Source organism: Berghia stephanieae, chromosome 15 (genome assembly GCF_034508935.2).
Source record: "Berghia stephanieae isolate SIO BIC M18660-M18661 chromosome 15, UCSD_Bste_1.3, whole genome shotgun sequence".
Classification (NCBI taxonomy): Eukaryota; Metazoa; Mollusca; class Gastropoda; order Nudibranchia; family Aeolidiidae; genus Berghia; species Berghia stephanieae.
This window is the reverse complement of record NC_088374.1, coordinates 18398629-18416128: the sequence shown is the minus strand read 5'-3', so window position 1 is coordinate 18416128 and position 17500 is coordinate 18398629. Positions and strand designations below refer to the sequence as shown.

At 37.8% G+C, this 17500-nt stretch overlaps 2 long non-coding RNA genes across 3 annotated transcripts in view; both read left to right on the top strand.

The window, feature by feature from the left end:
- The first annotated feature begins 1937 nt into the window (after nucleotides 1-1937).
- LOC144960287 (uncharacterized) lies at nucleotides 1938-4611 on the top strand. 2 transcript variants are annotated; one of them, XR_013642827.1, is made up of 3 exons: nucleotides 1938-2037; nucleotides 2643-2665; nucleotides 4173-4611. It is a non-coding gene; the product is annotated as an uncharacterized LOC144960287 (long non-coding RNA). The 2 variants fall into 2 exon arrangements; XR_013642828.1 differs by having other exon boundaries at nucleotides 1980-2017.
- A 3781-nt stretch (nucleotides 4612-8392) lies between these two features.
- Nucleotides 8393-17500, top strand: part of LOC144960399 (uncharacterized) — a 12755-nt gene continuing 3647 nt past the window's right edge. The window contains exons 1-2 of the long non-coding RNA XR_013642848.1: nucleotides 8393-8455; nucleotides 8648-8742. This is a non-coding gene — a long non-coding RNA (uncharacterized LOC144960399). The remainder of the gene's footprint in view (nucleotides 8456-8647; nucleotides 8743-17500) is intronic.

The following is a 17500-nucleotide window of genomic DNA, read 5'->3' as shown; positions in this document are numbered from 1 at the left end:
CTTGGTTGGACGTCACCCATAGTCTGTGACCTCACCAGCGGAAAAGTTATTAGAGAGAGAACGTCATGTTGGTTGTCCGCATGCGTCTGTCGTCCTCACTTCCAGTGAAAGCGGCTTGAGACACTTCAAAACCAAATTGACGTTCTCTCTGTAAGGTGACGTCCAATCAAGGGAGGCTACTCTTCCGCTAATCTCATTCCATATACATTTTACATTCAACATCATCATCATGAATTTTTAGAAACGTATAAGCCAACGAGGACTCTACGCCATGCACTAGATTCTACAAAACTAATTATTTCAACTAAATATAAATATAAATTCTACGGCGGCAGATCGTTCAGCCACGTCGGACCTTCCATCTGGAACTCTCTTCCTCAATGAATAAAAGAAGCGGAGTCCTTATCAATATTTAAATCAATTTAAAGCACCATCTCTTTGTTAAATCACATCTCGATCATTGCATCTTTATAATTTAACCCCAATATGAATGTTAATTTAGTTTATGTTATTATATCATTATTTTATATCACGTCCGTATTTGACATAGAATGTGGATGTATTATAACATATCTTGTATTAATGACTCTATGTTTTGTTATTACATTTTGGTATACTGACAATATTATGTGGTTGTAGTATGTATATTGTTTCATTTGTATAATAATGTCACTGTATTATTGTTGTTTCGCAAATTAAGCATCACCCAGTGATGAAAATGCGCGTTATAAATGTCATGTATTATTATTATCATCATCATCATCATCATCATCATCATCATCATCATCATCATCATCATCATCATCATCATCATCATCATCATCATCATCATCATCATCATCATCATCATCATCATCATCATCAATCATATCTAATCAAAATTTCAATAGATCATGCTGTTATGATGCTGATTCTATTGAAGTCGACAGTACTGTTTTTATCACATGCCATTTTCAACTCAATGTTTCTTTTTTATCTCCATTACACCTTGTGGTATGTTCACGCTCTCAATATTTAATAATAACGTGTGTGTGTGTGTGTGTCTGTGTTTGTGTGTTTCCGATGTGTGTTTCCGATGTGTGTTTCCGATGTGTGTTTCCGATGTTATATTTCTGATGTGTAATTCCGATGTGTGTTTCTGATGTGTGTTTACGATGTGTGTTTCCGATGTGTGTTTCTGATGTGTGTTTCCGATGTGTGGTTCTGGTGTGTGTTTTATAGATAGTTCGAAGATGACGTCACTCAGGTCTTTGTTATTGTTTTTTGCCATCCGCGTTTATGAGTAATGCTCACGAATTGTATTAACCTGACTATAAACGTTCATGGATACACACAGTTTTGTGTGTTGATCCGTGATACTTCCGGATGGCAATGTTATGAGCTTCTTAGCTAAGCGCATACTATCTATACAAATAGATTCATTTCTTAGAACTTGTTCTTTTAAACCACCCTACCCCGGCTATGTGGTCTAGTGGTATGACGCTCGCTTTCTGATCGGAAGGTCCTGAGTTCGGTGCCTCGTCGCATTGTTGAGTCCTTGGAAAAAGGCTCTTTACTCGCGTTCTCTCACCGTACTCAGGTTAAAAATGAGTACATGGCCTTTATCAGCGGTGTCCCCGTAGGAAAAAAAATAATATCGCCTTACAGGCGTCATGTTCCGTCCTACATGTTCAGTGTGGCTGTTGTCCAGGGACGCCTTGTAAAGCGCTTATGCTCAAGTTTTTGTTCTGTTTTTTTTTTTTCTTTGAGATCAAAATTTCAATAGATTTCTGTTTTGATCTGTTATCACTGTTATGATGCCGATACAATTGAAGTCGACTGTAATGTGGCTTCTCACATGCTATAACCAAATCAATGTAATCTTTTAAAAAATTTTTTATCTCCATTACACATTGTGAATCTTCACGCTCTCAATAACAACTTGTGTTTGTTTCTGTCATGTGTTTGATACCTAGTCATTTAGTAGAACTTTGAATTGAATATGGCTGCGCAGTCTCTATGGACGCTTGCCGTGAATGTGTGCGTCACTTCAAGTTTGTCAGTCTGTTTCTATTATCCAGTTCGTAATCTGCCTCCATAAATCTCTGTCTAGTGCAAGTGTTCTTAGCTTTAGAATATCATCATGTGTGTTAAGGTGCTGAGATAGTTGGACGTTTCCTTGTTTTGTGTTGTTGAAATCATTTCTTCGGTTGTTGTTTCTAAATGTATTTGTTATTTTTTTTATATTTACTAGAGGAGAGAAAAGTAATGTCAAAAAAATGGTTCCTATTTCATAGGAAGTGTAAAACCTCTCTTCCGGAGGACTGGATTCATACCTTTTGTATTTTATCTTCTGGTGCCAGGATAATCGCATCTTATATATGGTCTCCGCTTGACTGAGACACTCACAATATTCACCATTTGGAAATATAGATAGAATGAAGTTGACGTCACTCGGGTCTTTTTTATTGCTTTTTGCCATCCGTGTTTATGAGTAACTCTTACTAAACTGTATTAATCAGACTATAAATGTACGAGGTTACACAGTGTTATGTGTTGGTCAGATACACTTCGGATGGCAATGTTGCGAGCTTCTTAGTCAAGCGCATACTGGCTATAGCGAAGAGCTCTGAATGACGTCACTTTCGTTTCTTCCCATTTAGGACAAAGACAGCTTTATGCGCTGGTAGGCTATATTCTAGTGCGGGGCGGTCCTTGGCAAGCTTAAGGACCACGGTCCTACGGTCCTTGGGAAATGAAGACCGCAAGGACCGGTCCTAGGACCGGTCCTTTTCGACATTGAACATTCCTGAGAGACTGTTGGAAATTCGAACCGGTTTGACCTTTGAGAGCGTGGGATCGTTCATTCTTGAACCGTTAAAGACCGCTACACGATGAAAACCGTGGCCTACAGGAGTAAAACACACGGAGTAGTCACACTCATTTCAAATTGTAACCTAATTAGAGAAGAGGGGTGATGCCTTCTTTATTTGCTCACCGTACTTCATTGTTACTTCGATAATTTAATAAAATTTGAAATTTATCCCCATTAACGGAGATAATGGCATCGCCCAAGGCGTTGATCGAGTTGTTCGTGGCGTTGATACACACACGCAACTCCTACCCCCCCCCCCCCCCACACACACACATTAGAGGGCAGCGAGCATTGAAGAGTAAGAGAGAGACGTGAAGTTATAATAAGAGGGGGTGGATGAGGTGATAAGAGGGGTCGATGGTGACTTTTCGCCAGATCTAACAAACTCAGCTACCCATTCATTGCTGAGTAGACAGGGATTCAGAAAAAAATCGACTGCACCCGGGATCGATCTCTGGCCCTTTGCGTATAAAAAGAGTGCTCTATCAACTGAGCTATCGGGGTCCCCAAATATTCTATTGGACTTTTTTAAAATTCAGACGTTATAACTGGGTTTTTTGGAAGGAAGAAACTAATGAAACTCATATTATTTGATTAGTAAAAACACCAAACGAAATTTTAATATTATTGTATTATTTTAAATGACAACACTGCGATAGAAAGGAGTGGTGACAAGAGATGGACAAAAGAAAACAAAAAATCGGATTTGCTACTTGCTAGGTTCGACACACACACACACACACACACACACAAACACACACACATCTTTTGTAGTCACATACATTTCAAACAATAACCCATTAGAGAAGAGGGGTCATGCCTTCACCATAGATCATTGTCATTGCGATCATTATGGTGTAGTAAATTTTGAAATTTACTCCGTATAATGGAATCGTCCAAGGCGTGCGCCTCCTGTTCCCCCCATCTCACACACGAAAGGGCGGTTTGCGGAGTGGAGGTTGGTGGTCGTCTGCCTGTATGGTCGTCTGTGTCGTTGAGTGTATGGCAAAGGGGGGTGGGTGCGATTAATTAAGTGGGATGGGTGGTGATTGGTGGAAGATAGGCAACCGAAGCAACGAATCGCTGGGGAAGTAGTAGGCTATGGCGCGAGACCGTAGGACCGTGGTCCTTGCAAGGACCGCCCCGCACTAGTTGAAAGGTGATAAGAAGTGAGGACCGCCGCCGATCTTCCCCTCTGGGACCGGTCTTCGGTTCACAGCTAAAAGACCGTCGGACCGCGGTCCAGACCGGTCTTCAGCGCGGCACTACTATATTCCGGTGGCGGATGTTGTGAGTATTTTTCCTAAAACATGAGCAGTATGTCCCACGACAGAGTGAGAATGTTTGTGACATACTCTATTTCTGTGATGACGTTGTGTGTAATGCTATGTCCTGGCTGTGCATCTGGAATGAATAAAGAGTTCTGCGAATCAAATAAACCAAATCGGAGAACTGGTACAGCAAGTGAGTAATTTTCCATTTTCCATTTTCATTGGTTGTTTATATCATGTGATACTAAACTACCTATAGATAGAACGAACATGACGTCACTTAGGTCTTTGTTATTGTTTTTTTTTCCCTTTTATGAGTAATTCTCACTTAACTGTATTAACCAGATTATAAACGTTCAAGGTTACACATAGTTTGGTGTGTTCGTCCTTTTTACTTCTGTATGGTAATGCTGTGAGCTTCTTCGTCAAGCGAATACTATCAATAGATGCTGTGCGCTTGGCTAAGCAACTCACAACATTGCCATCTAGAAATGCGGACAAATACACAAAACTATGAGTAACCTCGAACGTTTATTGTCTGGTTCATATAGAAAGTTCTTAATTGACGTCACTCAGGTCTTTGTTATTGTTTTTTGCCATCCGCGTTTATGAGTAATGCTCACTGAACTGTATTAACCTGACTATAAACGTTAATGGATACACACCCTTTTGTGTGTTGGTCCGTTATACTTCCGGATGCCAATGGTATGACCTTCTTAGCCAAGAGCATATTATCGATATTATGCGCTTAGCAAAGAAGCTCACAACATTGCCATCCAGAAGTATAACGGAATAACACAAAAACTCTGTGTAACCATGATTGTTTATAGTCTGGTTTATTCAGTTTTGTGAGAATTACTCATAAGCGCGGATGGCAAAAAACAATAAAAAAGACCCGTGTATAAAAAGTGTCTCGACCTGTCACAAATGCCAGACAAAATTTAGAACGATCATTGGCCGAAAGAGTGACATTGATTGTGAAAGACTATAGTTCCATCATTGTGTCCCTGGGTAAAGCACTTAAAACACAATACACGACTTGACTCAGGTGTAAATAAGTACCTGACTTCCGCATCTTCGTTGATGAAATATGAACGCCCATTCCACTTAGCTCTTGTTTGTAAATTCGTCTTGCTTCAAGCAGCATCATATGCATTGTTAAAGTGTTTGCTTGTTTTTTCAAAAAAGGGCGCCTAAGTGGCGACTGGTACTCTACCAAGTACAAATCTATTAAATATGACCTGTTGAAGTGCATTCAGAATTGTTAATGCTTTGGACTTTCGCAACCGCACCATAAGATCCCATCGCTTTGGCATTCCATGCAATTATCCATCAAACTGGATGTCTGATATCAAAAGGAATCACCCATGTTGTCCAAATTAGAAAATTGGGGGTTAATAATCTTGCCCAAAGAAAGAAATGAACGTGCCTGAAGCGGGACGAAACAGGGACATTCTTGATCACATCGCAATATCTAAAGCACTAGGTCACTTCGCCCCCCCCCCCCCCCCCCCCCCCCGGTAGGAATTCGTAGGAATCCGCTGTACAAATATCCATATTATATTTATTGTGTAATATGATACTAGCCTCTGGACAGCAGTTTAATGATTCGTACGTGGGGAGATCATCGTCTCATTCGGGAAAAGAACATTCCCTCACCCGACTCAAGTGTGAAAGGAGTGACAGGCCGCGAACAGAATTGTCAATATCGGGAAAAAAAACAACAAATTGTAATAGTGTGTTACATGTGTCAAAATAATGCATGCATTCCACAACTCCAGGAAATACTTAGTTTCCGTAAATCGCCTCTTAACAAGACATGGTAGAACTGCATCAGATATATGCAGATGGAAAATTGGGAACAATGATGCCTGCCAGAAATGTCAGGAAGCTCCAGAGACCAGAGCGATCACATCATCCTCCACTGTCCAGTAACTAAATTTGAAGGTGGCTACGAAACAGTCCTTAGGGTGGAGGAAGACTTTCGAAGCTGGGTTGACGAAATGGATTTGGAGGCGTAGCCATGCGCTACAACTACTACGACTGCAACAACAACAACAACAACAACAACAACTACTACTACTACTACTACTACTACTACTACTACTACTACTACTACTACTACTACTACTACTACTACCACCACTACTACTACTACTACTACTACTACTACTACTACTACTACTACTACTACTACTACTACTACTACTACTCTTCCTCCTCCTCCTTCCTCCTCCTCCTCCTCCTCCTCCTCCTCCTCCTCCTCCTCCTCCTACTACTACTACTACTACTACTACTACTACTACTACTACTACTACTACTCCTCTTCCTCCTCCTCCTACTACTACTACCACTACCACTACTACTACTAACACAACAACAACAACTACTACTACTACTACTACTACTACTACTACTACTACTACTACTACTACTACTACTACTACTACTACTACTACTATACTCTAATACTACTACTACTACTACACTACTACTACTACTACTACTACTACTACTACACTACTACTACTACTACTGCTACTATTACTACTACTACTACTACTAATACTACTACTACATTACTACTACTACTACTACTACTACTACATACTACTACTACTATCTACTACTACTACTACTACTACTACTACTACTACTACTACTACTACTACTACTACTACTCTCTACTACTACTACTACTACTACTACTACTACTACTATTACTACTACTACTACTACTACTACTACTACTACTACTACTACTACTACTACTACTACTACTACTACAGGTGTCAAGTCTCTTCTTACACGTTAAGTGTTGTTGTCGGCTTGGGGTCGATCCCATAAAAGAGTTTTTGAGCACATTCAATGTACCGATAAGGCGCTATAGATGATGTACGCTTTGCTCAGAAACTCACAACATTGACATCCGGAACTATAACGAGCCGACATACAAAACGACGTGTTACCTTGAACGTTTATAGTCTGGTTAATACAGTTTAGTAAGAATTACTCATAACATGGATGGCAAAAAAAATAACAAAGACCTGTTTCATGTCAACTTCGTTCTATCAGATAGAATGAAGTTGACGTCACTTGTGGCATTCATATTTGTTTTATTGTTTGTTGTTTTTTGTTTTGTTTTTTCTTTTTCTTTAGCTTTTTGGCCATCCATGTATATGAGTCATTCTTACTAAACTGTATTAACCAGTCTCCTCAACTTGGTTGCAAATAGTTTTTGTGTGGAGGTCCGTTATAGTTCCGGATGGCAATGTTGTGAGCTTCTTAGTCAAGCACATACTACCAAAACTCAAGACCTGTATTAATCTGTATCAAACGACAGTAGTTGGAAAAACATTCTGACATTTGAAATTCAAGTGCTATTTTTTGTTTTTAAATGATAGCCTTATCGCTGTCTTCAATAGGGGTCCAGATGGCTCAGTTGGTAGTGCACTCGCTTCACAAGTAAAGGAACCGATATCCAATCCTGGATAAAATCCGATATATTTTTCTGACTCCCCTGTCCACCCGACAGTGCGGCTATGTGGTCGAGTGGTATGACACTCGCTTTCGGATCGGAAGGTCCTGGGTTCGAGCCTCGCTCGGCGCATAGTTCAGTCCTTGGAAAAGACTCTTTACTCACATTCGCTCACCGTACTCATGTGTAAAATGAGTACCTGGCCGTTAACAGCGTTGTCTTTTTCCGATACTTGTAATATCGCCTAACAGGCAACATGTTCCGTCCTACATGTTAAGTATTGCTGTTGACCAGGGACCCCTTTTAAAGCGCTTTGAGCACATTTAGTGGATATTGCTCTATATAAAAGCTCATAAAAAAAACCTCTGATCATTTTTAGATTGTTATCAGATTAGGACACCTACATAGAGAAAAGAACAGAACATGACACGCGTGTGTTAAGTGTGTAAAAAAAAACTTGAGCTTTGGACCTTTATATAGATAGTATGCGCTTGGCTAAGACGTTCAATACAATGCATCCCAAAGTACGATGGACCAACACACAAACCTATGTGTAACTTTATGTGTCTGGTTATTACAGTTTACCTATAGATAGAACGAAGATGACGTCACTCAAGCCTTTGTTATTGTATTTTGCCATCCGCGTTTGTGAGTGATTCTCACTAAACTGTATTAACCAGACTATAAACGTTTAAGGTTACACATAGTTTTGTGTGTTGGTTCGTTATACTTCCGGATGGCAATGTTATGAGTTTCTTAGCCAAGCGCATACTATCTATAAACATATAGTACTCCCCTTTGTTTGCATTGTCCAAATGTTGTATCCATATACACGGAAAATTATTCTAAAAGGTGAAGGTCAGGAGGCATTAATATTTTTTTTTCCATAAATGACTACTGACCTTGACCTTCGATATAAATTGTTTAAGTCGATAACACGATTATGTCATAAGCGGTCTTTAATGCATTTTAGGCTTAACTGTTTTATTCCTATTACAGAGTACAAAAAGAGTGTTATAACAATTTTTTTTATCATCCTTCTAGAAACGTTGCCATCACTACCAAAAGATTTTGCATATTTTGACGAGAAGACATTCTCTGGATCAGAATTGAATTATGAATTCATGGCATACAGTATGGTAAGTCTATGTGTTGGTTGAAAACTCATTAATCAATAATAGCAAAGAAAAGTGGGATGTAAAAAAACTGGTTCCTGTTTCATTGGAAGTGTAAATACTACTCTCCTGGAGGATTTGATACGCACCTTGTTTAATTCATCTTCTGGTTCATAGTGATTGCATCATCTTATTTTTTCTAGTCTAAATATTATATGCTAGTTGAAAATAAAGATAATCTTTCCTCTCTCTTTTACATCCCGTATAGGGAATGAGATTAGCGGAAGAGTAGCATCCCTTGATTTGACGTCACCTTACAGAGAGAACGTCAACTTAAAGATCGCTCAGAAACTATTTAACTAACCCCGCGGTTTCACGGGAAGCGAGGACGAGAGACGCATGCGCGAACCATAATGACGTTCTCTATCTAATAACTTCTTCGCCGGTGACGTACAATCAAGGGACGCTACTCTTCCGCTAATCTCATTCCCTATACGTAATAATCTGCCTATACATCCTGCTACTAAAACAGGTATGCCATCTTTATGTAACCGATTCATTATTAGTATATCTGAAGGACTGTTTACATTACACTAGAAAGGATTTCATTTCTTTCATCCCATTATCTGATGATCGTCCGGGGGATTGGGGGGGGGGGGGGGGGGGGGGGGGGGGGAGGGATACATGGGATGCAGCTCTCACAACTTTCCGCCACACTTCTCAATTGTTTGCCCTCTCCAAATATTCTTCCATCTTGATTCCTCTCATTTCCGCCCTGGGGAACTCCAACGGTAAGCGCAGTCGTCAATTTGCCGGAGCACGGACGAATTCAATCCCTCGTGGGGGCGGGGACGTACACTCCTCTACGCTTGGTGAGAAGTTGCCAGGCTTTGATACAAGAAGGAGGAGACATCCGGTGGCTGCGAATCGACTTCGGTCGAGGAGCTGCCTAACAGCAAATGCGCTTCATCAGTGGGGACTTTCCACCTGTCCCACATGTAACCGATGTGGGCAAGAACCCCAAACGGCAGAACATCTAGTTGAACGGTGTGTTGTGACGATATTACCGGGCGGGTTCGCGACGGTGCACGAGTGCGGACCGGACTTTGCTGATTGGGTCGATCGTCATAACACAGTAATGTGAGAACCATAAGACGCTGCTGCCGGAGCACGACTCGATCCGGCATGTCAAATGTTTTGTTTCTGTCTTCCATGAATCCTTTCGGTGGATAAAAATAGTATTAAAAAAGTATTCACTAATATGAAATGAATTCAAAGAGAAGGCTATTAAACGAAAGATGATCTAATATTAGTAGGCAAGATTTTTCTAAGCCTTCGGAAATATAACTGGAGTGAGATGAACTCAGTTCTTACTAAAATAAAACTTAAATAAAATAAATGTGAATAATCGTTACTATGATAGACACAACTGTGCGCCGAGCGAGGATCGAACTCAGGACTTTCCGATCCGATTGCGAGAGTCCTTCAACAAGACCACTTAGCAATTAATCAATAATACAGTCTTTTATGTTTTAAAAATGTTTTAGAATTATTGAATGTTGGATTTTTAAAGGGTTTGTATGGCTCTTGTGACATATTTTGTCCATTACAGCGCCAGTAAAATGGAATAAATTTGGAAAGTGAAAAATATCTGGACTTTAAGAGAAAAGTAAGACAAAGTGGAATGATAAAAAATAAGAACAGATCCAGATTCTATGAACACACGATCAGTTCATTGTTTGAGATCATCTGAAAATTCCAAAAAAAAACACAAACACTTGATCCCGCTAAAAGGAATACATTGACCATCATCAATCATGCTGGGAAAATGGTGGACTGGAGGTCCCTTGCTCTGTCTTATGTCCACTTATATGTTGTCAAAGTGGCCTTCTATCTCTGTCTTTGAATTAGATTAATTGGTTTGTCCTGGCCCTGGTCGGAGTCCTTCGCTAAGGGGTAAACAGTCAGATGTATAGTCTAAATTTTAGGAGTGTATTTTTACTATTATTATTTTCTTGTTTTTCCTTTTCAAATCAATTCTCGATAATGCTCTGTAATAACCTTAGTTCTTTTGGTTATTGAGGATTTGAATATCATTGTTTGTAAACATTTGATTGTATTTCATCTGTGAGGATCCTGTGATTATCTGAACGAGACTTCTAAGCGATCTCAAACTAAGTGCACTGAGGGGTGTGTCACAGTAAAGATTGTTCACAATTATCTTATTAAATTTTATTTTATTAAGAACTGAATTCATCTCACTCCAGTTATATTTCGGTAGGCTTAGATAAACTTTACCTTCTAATATTAGATCGTCTTTCCTTTTATAGCCTTCCCTCGAATTAATTTCTAATTAGTGAATACTTTTCGTTCTACATTCTGTCACGTAGCCACTTATTATAAAAGCTGATAGGTCTAACATTTGACACTCACTTTCTCTCCACAATCTATGCCGGACGGCCAGTCACTCTATTCCTATATATATATATATTGTAAGATTTTTATCTTTTGGGACTTTGTAGATATTATATCTACACCATTAAGACGCCGGAGCTTTTAACTTTGATTGTATAATCTTCAAGGATCAAACCCAAGCCCGCTGTACTACACTATAACCTCTTACCAATTGCCTGGAAGTGGAATTTTACGAGTCCAATCCTATTATCAGAGGAATAGATCATCCAAGCCCATCAACTGCCTGGAAACGTAAACTTACGAACCTGAGATATTATCATAAGTTACGTAAAATATTCATATCTCTATTTGTAACTGCCACGATCACTGTTTATCTCTTTTAATTAAATTTCATCATTATTTTTATTTCATTGTAAACAAATCGTTAATTGTTTTTCATTTATAGTAACTAGTAAATTCTGGGGCCTCATTCTACATATATCTTTATGCATAGTCGAGTAGCTCTTTACTCACTTGAGACCATGACATTTTGGAGGGGACACATATAAAGAATTGAATTTATTTAGTTACTTATATCTATTTCATCTAACTTTAAAGTTTAAATTGTAAAACTCTTAATTGCCCCACTTGATCATATTTTAATTGAACTCCCTATTTACAGGATTAATTTTTTTTTCTTTTTCATTTCTTCATTTAAATGGAATAGCAATTTATCCATTCATTCTTTCATTCAAATTGAATAGCATTTTATTGATTCATTCCTTCATTCATTTATTCATTTATAAATTATTCATTCATTCATTGTTCATTCATTTATTTATTCATTCATTCATTCATCCATTCATTCGTTTATTCACTCATTTAACCAATCATTCATACATTTATTCCTCCCTTCATTCTTTCATTCATACATTATCCATTCATTCATTCATCTATTCACTCAGTTATTCATTCATTCATTCCTTGTCCACTTTGTTATTATATCACTCATTTCATTTTGTTGTTTGCCTCATTCATGAATTGTTTTCAATATGTTTACATTCCATAACGATTCATTCACCTATCATCCAATCACTCATTGTTGTGAACACATTTTGTAACTATTGTAAATCTTACGATATTTTATTGTTTTGTATTTCAGACATCACTGTTAAACACTCTTCAATGCCTAATTACAATTGTTGAACAACCATTGAACAAGAGAGAGGTCCCAGCCACGAACTGAGTTGGTAAATATATCCTTCATTATTCTCTTTTACATGAGTTGGGCATCACATAGTAACTATAGACATCGTGATTTGTTTTGCATAGTGATTTGTTTTAAATACATTTTTGGCATATTACTGTTACCGAAAACCACTTATATATTATGTTCTGAAAAGTTAGTCTTTAAAAACTAAATAATAATAAAAGGAGTCTACTAGCCGTCGTGTTATATTTAGTGATAGATAACTTGGGATTATTTTGGCATCCTATTATTGTTATCACACTCTAGTATATTAGCGTCATTGCGAATAATTGTACACAAACTAACGACGAGTCACACACATTGGTGATACATTTTTCGTAGTAACATAGTTTGGAGTACACGCGATTGACACATTGTTATTGACACAAGTCATAATAACTCCGCATTGTATTGACACATTGCTTTATAAGATATAACGATAAAAGGCATCAAATTCAACATACATAATAAGTTGAAATAAGAGAGAGAGATTTCTAAAAATAGAACAGTTCATTCCAGTAAGTGTAAATAAATAAAACAGTCAGTAACAGTATCCTGTCAATATAATATATATAAAATATCGTAACTAATTTATTGCAACATGGAAGCATATAAAAGATACTTAAGTCTCGCAAAGGACTTAGAAATACCCCAGGAAAGAATATTTTCATGGTGCGAAGAGAAAGTAAAAGAAGAAAAAGAACATGAAGAAAGAATTCGTAGAGAAGAAAATGAAGAAAGAATTCGTAAAGAAGAAAAAGAACACGAAGAAAGAATTCGTAGAGAAGAAAATGAAGAAAGAATTCGTAGAGAAGAAAATGAAGAAAGAATTCGTAGAGAAGAAAAAGAACACGAAGAAAGAATACGTAGAGAAGAACGAGAAGAAAGAGTCCAAGAAAGGGAACTAAAAAGACAAATAGCTTTAGCAGAAGAAGAAACCAAAAGGACCCAAATGATGCTGGAAATTGAAAAAACAAAAACCGGTCATGAAAGAAAACATAATAATAGTGATGAATTTTTCGTGAAACTTCCACGCATGCCAACATACGATGAACGCTCAGACTGTCTAGAATCCTTCTTACACCGATTCGAAGTTCAGGCTAAAGGTTATCGTTGGCCAGAAAGCAAATGGGCCACAGCCTTGATTAACTGCTTATCTGGAGAACCGCTAAAAGTTTTCTATACCTTAACAACTGAAGATGCAGATGATTATGGTAAAATTAAAGACGCTCTACTAAAAAGATTTAGATTAACGGAAGATGGTTACCAGGAAAGGTTTCACACTGCAAAACCGGAAAGTGGAGAAGACTTTAATACATTCGTGAACCGAATTACTCAATTTCTAAATCGGTGGCTTGAGTTGGCAAACGTAAAACAAGACGACTTTGCAGGCCTTTACTATCTCACGCTGAAGAATCGAATCTATCAAGCTTGCAACCCAGATTTAGTCGCATTCTTTAAAGAGAGAAAGCCAGAAAACTTGGACAAATTAAAAATCTACGCAGAAAACTTTAACAGCGCACATCCATTGACACCCCTTAGCAGAACATTGAAGGAACCATACTACGCTGCCGCTGCTCAGAGTCCAGGTACACCTAAAGTTCAGTACTCAAATAGAACGAGCCGATCAATCACTCGGAACACGCAAGTGAAACAAGATGATCATAGTAACAAACCATGGAACAAACAGTTCAATAGAGACCATAGCCGACCCTATCAAAACAAAACAAGAAATAGCACTGACAATAATACTGAGTATAAGAAAACCAACAAACCTATAATTAAATGTCAATATTGTGGAATGAAAGGCCACACAGCAGACAAATGTTACAAAATCGTGGGATATCCAAAAGAAACTGCAAATGCATCACTCCAAACAAGTGTAAACAATCAGACACGAGTAATGTCAGGAGAAAATATAAATGTGTATTGCGTGAAAGGTATGTCACTTTTAACACAAACTCACAAATCAGGATCGCTATTTTTTTGTGAAGGCAAAGCTAATGGAACTGATTGCAAAATATTGAGAGACACAGGATGCAGTACAGTAGGAATAAAAGCATCTTTGATCAATGACGAAGACAAAACTGGAAAAACGGTACAATGCATCACATTCAGTGGCACAGTCGAAACCTTTGAAACAGCTAACGTGTACATAGAAACCCCATACTATACAGGAATAGTGGAATGCTGTATACTTCCCAACCCCGTCGCTGATGTTATTGTTGGCAATATAAAAGGTCTTAAAGACAACCCAACAGATGTAAAAGAATGGTCATTAACTCAAGAAACAGCTTGTCTAGCAGAAACAAGAAAGATGACTAAGACAACAGAGAAGCCAATGACTATTTCTCTTGAACCACAACAATTTGACTGTAACACGTTCATTGAAGAACAGAAAAAGGACCCGACTTTAACTTCATATTTCAATATCGCAAACAAAGGGACGAAATCAAAAGTTGAATACATCATTGAAAAAGATATTCTGTTCAGGTTACATAGGAAAAGAAACAAAATAGCTAAACAACTGGTCACGCCGAGTATTTACAGAAACAAAATCCTTGGAATAGCGCACGATTCAATAACTTCTGGACATCTTGGGAGCTCTTCCACATTGAAGAGAATATCCGAGAATTTCACATGGCCTGGAATTACTAAAGACGTCCGAGAATAGGTGAAATCGTGTGACACATGCCAAAGAAGAGTCGCAAAAGGCAGAATACCGAGATTGCCATTAGAGACAACCCCAGTTATTGAAAAAGTTTTTCAAAAAGTTGCAATTGACATTATAGGCCCTTTAACAAAATCAGATAGAAACCATACACACATACTAACACTAGTCGATTACGCAACCAGGTGGCCAGAAGCGATAGCATTGAAATCAACTACATCGGATCACATAGCTGAAGCATTGATGACAATTTTTACTAGAATAGGCATACCAAATGAGATACTGTCGGACAATGGACCCCAATTTACATCACATATGATGCATGAAACCATGAAACTCATGGGAATCCAACACTCATTCACAACTCCCTACCACCCCCAAGCAAATGGTCTTTGTGAAAGATTTAATGGCACTCTAAAGAATATGTTAAGAAAAGTGTCAGCAGAAAAACCAGATGATTGGGACAGATACTTACCAGCAATCCTATTTGCATATAGAGAAATACCCCAAGAATCTACAGGCTACTCCCCATTTGAGTTGATGTATGGACGATCACCTCGCGGCCCGATCAATATAGTAGCCGACATTTGTAAACGGAATGAGGAGGACAATAACGAAATTATGTTTGCTTACGAATATGTAAGAAACCTTAAAGACAGAATAGAGGACACATGTAAGCTAGCACAGGAATCCGTCACTAAAAAAAGCAGAGAAATACAAGGAATACTCCGATCGAAAAAGCAAGTCAAGAAAATTTGAGATTGGTGACAAAGTACTAATACTCTTACCCGATGACTCGAGTAAACTTTTAGCTACATGGAAAGGACCATTCAAAATAACAGCAGTAAAATCTAATGTTAATTACGAGATTAAAATTAACAACACAACAAAGACATTCCATGCAAATATGCTAAAAAAGTATTTTGATAGAGACACAGTGTCGCAACCTATGTTTACTAATATCGAAGCTTCAAATGCAGGATCAATCATACCGTTGGTCATGGGACACAGACACCCGAGACAGAAAAACAAACAAAAATCGCACAATTGCAACCACCTAAGACAAAAAAAGAAGTACGCAAAGTACTTGGGCTCCTAAATTTTTACAGGAAATACATTTACAACTTCGCGCACATCGCGACACCGCTAACAAATCTGACAAAGAATGGGTCACCGAACAAAATTGTTTGGACAGAAGCGTGTCAGAATAGCTTTAACCAATTAAAGGCATTACTCTGTTCAGAAACAATTCTTAAATTACCCGACATATCAAAAGAATTTGTTGTAAGAACTGACGCGTCTGATAAGGGCATCGCAGGTGTACTATTACAGGAACATGAGGGAACTCTAATGCCTTGCTTATATGCAAGCAGAAAATTATTGGACAGAGAATCACGATACTCTGTAATAGAGCGTGAAGGACTGGCCATCGTCTTTGCTTTAAAGACATTCAGCAGATATCTACTGCTAAAAGAGTTTGTAGTCGAAACGGATCATAAACCACTCACGTACATAAGAAATAACAAAATGAATAATAGTAGAGTACTAAGGTGGAGTCTATTTTTGCAAAATTACACTTTCAGTATCTCTCACATACCAGGTTGTGAAAATATTCACGCCGACCTACTTTCTCGATTAGTGTAATGACGTGAGAAGGGTATAACTTAACCTCCCATGCATACTGTTAGTTACCTCGCAAATTATGCCAAATCAGAACACACAAATTCGATAATTTTATTTGTAAACATGATGACCCAACTTAATGTAACATTGAGTATTGTTTGGATATATATACCATACCCATTCATGATTTGGGAAATCTTATCTTTATCTATTATTGTTATGAATTTTCACTCAACTATGATTAATAATTGAAATGTCAATATTTCATTTACATTTTCATTCATTTCATTCAGTAAATTACCTTCATATCATCGACTTTAATCATGCTTCATTGCCATCACTATTGTTTATCACAATGATTTGTAATCACATTGCCATCATGTTGTTCATCACAATGATTTGTAATCACAATCTTTCATTGTTATTGTCACCCATTCATATACCTACGTTAGTATAAACATTTCCATGTCTAGTTAATAAATAATTTAATTGTAGCACAAATCATAACAATGGATTAATGCTAGAGTATCATGATAGTAAATTTACTTCCGTTTGTAAAATCTATCTTTCCCATAATGGTTAAAGAGTATATTTTAAACGTGGGTGGGGGGTGTCACAGTAAAGATTGTTCACAATTATCTTATTAAATTTTATTTTATTAAGAACTGAATTCATCTCACTCCAGTTATATTTCGGTAGGCTTAGATAAACTTTACCTTCTAATATTAGATCGTCTTTCCTTTTATAGCCTTCCCTCGAATTAATTTCTAATTAGTGAATACTTTTCGTTTTACATTCTGTCACGTAGCCACTTATTATAAAAGCTGATAGGTCTAACATTTGAC